Here is a 5,503-nt window from a genome sequence, read left to right as displayed (position 1 = left end):
GCCTGTGGCCTCCCCCTGTGCAGCGGTCTTACCGTCCATCCTGACCACATACAGAGGGACAGGCTTCTGCCTTTGGTCCAAGTTGCAGGGATGGCCCACAGCACGAGGTGGGGAAGGCCTGTCCAGGAGGTAAAATTCCTGGGAACGAGGAGGCCTAATGTCAGGTCTTCCCGTAAGACCTGGTGAGTGACACAGCGGCCCCACGGGGAGGTGGGGCAAGCACAGGGCCTCCCCCGAGCCCTGTCTGCGTCCTGATAGGGATGGAGGGAGGACGCGGTGCCAGTGATCTGAGAACGTCTCATCTGGATGCTATCCTTCACCCACGTGGGAAGATTCCCGAGATAGTTTCCCCCTCCTTCATGAACAAATCACTTCTTCAAGGAGCTTTGCAGGATGAAATTAAATCAACGCTGGGGTCTTTGCTCTGGCACTAGATATTGTGCCTATGACGGGGTTCAGTGAGTAGGTGCCAGGACCCTGTGCACAGGTGTGTCACACACGCCCCTTCTGAGGAAGCGGAGGCCACGAGCGCTGGCTCCTTGGGTCTCTGCTCAGCGTGGGGCTGGGCCTCGGGCACTGTACCTGGCTCCCGGCGCCTTCAGTGATGGAGACCTGCGGGATGCCATCAGAGCAACTGAGCTGCAGGGCGTGTCTCTGTCCCTCTAGGCACAGGGCACCACACATTCCACTTGAGCGTTGTCCCCAGCACCGACAGAGCCCCAGGCCTGCGTCATAGCCGTGGGCATCTCCTGGTGTGGCACACACCTGCACAGAGACTCAACCTTCTCAGGGACACGTCTCTGGGGGAGGGTCCCCCCAACTCTCCAGCTTTAGAGCATAGAGCACAGGTGTCCGTGTTTCCATAGATGGGGGAGTGGAATGAGCCCAGAGGCTAGGGGACTGGGCATGTGAACTGTCGGCTGAAGGGCCAGGGGAGCTGGGGGTGTGCTATACAGACCCCTCCTACCTCGTGGGCACAGTGGTGGCTCCACTGGTCCTTGGTCAAACACAACCCCTCCTGGTTCCAGGTGGCCCCATCTTTGCAGTTCTTATACTCCCGCTGGACACAGCCCCTTGGCTCTCCAACATCTTGGTAGCCTGGAGGGCAGGGGCACTGCCCATCGCTGGGCTGTGGGTTGCGGAAGGGGGGATGGCTGGTTGCCACCTGGTTGTGGTGAACCACCCCTTTGGCCGTGACACTGCCTGAGATGGGCCAGAAGGTAAAGGCGGGGGAGGGGAATAAAAGGTTCACCAGGGCTGGAGAGGCGTCAGGTGACAGGGGAAGGCTACCGGCTCATGCTGGTTAGGGTCCAGCTGGTGCTAACACTTCGGTCAAAAAGCTTTGGGAATTTCAGGAAAGGAAGGATTCACGTGTGTTATTTGTTGGCTTACAGGGAAAGTTCGAGGGGAAAGATCTGGGTCAGGGTGTATAATTTGGGAGTGGTCATGATGGAGGACAACTCTACCCTTTCCTCTAAGTAGGGTTACCAGATTTAGTGAGTAAAAATATAGCACACCCCATTGAATTTGAATTTCGAATAAACAAGAAATACATTTTTAGTATAAGTATGTCTCATTCAATTTTTGAGACACGTTATGCTAAGCAATTATCTAATTTATCTGAAATTCAGGTGTAAGTGGGCAGCCTGTATTTGCCTGGCCATCTTACCCCACGTCACTCGGAAATGTGAGCTAACCCTGGTCAGGTTACACCGGAGCTGAACTTGACCAAAACAGTCCTGGAAATGCAGCGCGTCCTTGGGTCCCACCGCCAGAAAACGTACCTGGAACACTCGGCCAGGCCCCAGGCAGACACACGTGTCCTTGCCCTCCTCCGGCTGGGTGGCCTCCGAACCACAGGGAAAACAGGCATCTTGGCCGGGCCAGGGGTTGAAGAATCCTCGAGGGCAGAGGTGGCAGAGGGGGGTGTTGTGGGGACCTTCTCTGGAGAGGAAAGTTCCAGGGGGACAGGGGGCAGGTGGTGGGCCAGGGCAGAGCCTACCTGTGGGGGGATGGGTGCACGGCAGTCAGCGCTAAGACTTACCTTCCAGGAGCTGCCGGTCCGCAGGTGACTCCCCCCAGAGGCTCCAGGTAAACACCCGACTATTCTCTTTCCCCACTCGGGGCTTCTGCCCCCCCCCACCCCCCCGCCCCCCGCCCAGGTGTTTTGTAAGCCAACATCTCCCCTCATAGCGGTTTTTCTTTCCCCATTCCTTAACTGTATCCCCAAGTCTTCCGGTGCAAATTCAGCCCCACACCCTACCCTCTGGGCACCCTGGTTGGTGCGCCTCTTCTGCACTGGACGTCTGGTTCCCACAGTCCTGAGGATTCTCCCTGCCGAGGCACATGGCGCTCCGGAAGGTAAAGCAGAAGAGAGCCACGCGGGCCCATGTACCTGGGGTGCCAAAGGGTAGGACCCCCACCTCCTGGGCAGGGGCGATGGTGGCAGGGAGAGAGGCAGACATGCAGGTTGGAGGAAGATGCGCACGGAGAAAGACACCGACGAAGACCCCGCGCTGGGACACAGCAAAGACCCAGGGACAGCAACACTGGGAGAGGACGAGATAGGGATGGGAGAGGTACAGAGAGGTCTGGGCACAGGGATCTGCCTGCAGAGAGAAACCCCGCTCACAGAGGCTCCAGGGAGCACTCGCTGAATACTTCATGAAGATGAAATCTGAGATACGGATCCTCTGGGCGCCTTTGGCCCAGACAGCTCAGATATAAGATATCCTCTTATCTGTTTCTCCATAGGCCTTTTCCTTCCTAGGGCAACTGGTGGTGTGTGTGTGTGTGCGCGCTCGCGTAGAACGGGGCTCAGGGGCACATGGGTAGCTCAGTCGTTGAAGCATCCAGCTCTTGATTTTGGTTCAGGTCATCATCTCGCAGTTTGTGAGATCAAGCCCAGTGTTGGGCTCTGCGCTGACAGCACGGAGCCTGCTTGGGATTCTCTCTCCTTCTCTCTATGCTCCACCCCTGCTCATGCTCTGTCTCTGTCTCTTTAAATAAATAAACATGAAAAAAATTAAGAAAAAAGCAAGTGGGCTCAGTGAGAGCAAAGGATGTTCCAGCTTCCTCCTTGGGCAAGGCAAAGCCAGTCAGCCTCACTGAAGCCCTCTCCCTGTGTAAAATCCTGCAGGAAAAATGCAAGGCGAATGAGACACAGGCTTCTGTCTTTGGTGCACGTACAGCCAAGTTTCAGAGATCCACATGATTTTAGCATTAGAAAGGACCTTAGAGATTATGTAATTTTATCCCCTCACTTTACAGATAAGAAGACTGGGGCCAATAAGATGCAAAGTTTTAACAGATTCACACATCTCGTCAAAAGCTCTTAAACAATATGCATACAGTGGGGAGCCTGGGCGGCTCAGTCGGTTAAACATCTGACTTGATTTCAGCTCAGGTCATGATCTCACGGCTTCGAGGGTTCGAGCCCTGCAACGGGCTCTACGCGCTAACCGTGCTCCCTCTCCCCTCTCTCTGTGCCCCCCCCCACTCATGCTCTCTCTATCTCTCTCAAAATAAATAAATAAACTTAAATCAACTTAAAAGAAAAGAATATGCAAATACAAAATACCTGGAAAGTGTAAAACAGGCAGTGAGCCTTGAGAACAACCGTGAACCAGGTGTAGGCCTGGCCTCGTTGTTAATTACCTTCGGAAATTAGATAGTCAGTTAACTTATCACTTGGAAAAAAGTGATAATAAATAATACTACTTGGCTTTGAAAATCGATCAAGCTAACAGGTGAGGAAGTGCTTGGAGAGCTATAAAGTGTAACAGAAGCACGTTCTAATGGCTAAGGTGTGGCTGCAAAAGAAAGGGACCTGGGACTCTGGAACTTTCTAGGCCACCCAGCTTGTAAGTAAGACCTCTGCCTCCAAGTTTGAGGAGTACTGGGTCGGGAGAGCCTTAAGAAAACTTGTTGCATGCCTTTGTAATCAGGCTTTGGCTTTGAAAATAATACATATGTATCTGGTTTGATTTGTCGCACCTAATTCACCAAATTTTACTCTGAATGACTTTGTGACTTGGTTGCCTCTAAAAAGAGATGCACCCATTCAAGACAAGCTGCCCCTCTCCTCGATGGCACTTCACTCACTTCTACATTTATTTGCTCTTTCTGCAGGGATTTCGTGCGCTCTTTCTCTGTACCAGGCTCTTTCCTGGGGCTGCTGATACCTTCACGAACCGGATGCCGTTTGCGGAGCTGAGGTCCGAAGGAGAATTACCGAGCTGCAGGGTCAGAGGCTCCTCAGAGACGTACCTGAGGCAGAGGACATTAAGATCCCTGGGAATCTATATTCTGTAAAACACAGCTTACAGCCGTACTGTCCAATAAAGATAGAAAGCAAGTCACATATGTCATCTCAAGTGTTCCAGTAGCCACATTATAAAACTGAGAAGAAACAAGTGAAGTTAGTTTTAATAACATATTTTATTTAACCTAACGTATTAAAATATAACCTCAACACCGAATCAGTATAAAAATTCCTAATATGAAATTTTACATTCTTTTTTTCAATAGTAAGTCTTTGGAACCGCTTTATACTTACAGCGTATCTCGGCTAGGACTAGCTCCATTTCAAGTGCTCAGTGGCCTTACGTGGCCAGTGATTGCCATGGTGGACGGCCCAGGGTGGCATCTTCTGGCAAAGCCCCTTCCCTGCGAGGTCCTCGAGAACCCCCTGCCCTGCACATCGCCTCTGTCCTCTGCTCTGTTCTCCTGAGCGGCTCCGTCATCCCTCTCTAGTCTTTCCAGAAGGTGGCACTGTGACCTTGCAGGAAATGGTGGTGTTGGCAGTGGTGGGTTGAACGGAGAGAGAAGAGGAAACGTAGCTGCGATGGAGGATGTGTGTGTGTACGTGTGTGTAGGTTTGTGTAAATTAGCATCAGTATCTTAGTTATTCTGGTGGAAATTAATATTAACATCTGTCTAATGTTATCATTCTCCTAACATTTTGCTGTTTCTGCCAGTCGCTTGGAATTCTTTTAATTTTAATTTAATTTGCATTCATGTTTTCTCTTTTATATATGCATTTAAACCATGGAAACTGTATATATTCACAGCGTAAAACATGATGATTTGATATACAGATGTATTGTGACATGATTACTACCGTCAAGCTAACTAACATATCACTTCTCACATAGTTATAATTTCTTTTTTGTGTGTGTGAGGAGAGCACCTGGAGTCAACTCTCTCGGCATATGTGCAGTAGTTAATATAGTATTGTTAGCTATAGTCGTCATGTTGTATGTTAGCTCTGTAGACTTATTCGTCTTATGTAACGGCAACTTTCTACCATTTTGCCCAAACTTCCTATCTCCCCCACCTTCCTGCTCCCGTAACCACACTTCTAGTCTCTGCTTCCATGGGTTAAACTTTTTTTTTTTTTTTTAGATTCCATATATAAGTGGGATAATAACCTATTTATCTTCCTCTCTCTAGCTCCTTTCACTTAGCTAAATGTCTTCCAGATTCATCCATGTTGTTACAA

Source organism: Herpailurus yagouaroundi, unplaced genomic scaffold (genome assembly GCF_014898765.1).
Source record: "Herpailurus yagouaroundi ecotype Mexico unplaced genomic scaffold, PumYag 161, whole genome shotgun sequence".
In the NCBI taxonomy this organism is placed as follows: domain Eukaryota; kingdom Metazoa; phylum Chordata; class Mammalia; order Carnivora; family Felidae; genus Herpailurus; species Herpailurus yagouaroundi.
This window is presented reverse-complemented; position numbering follows the sequence as displayed.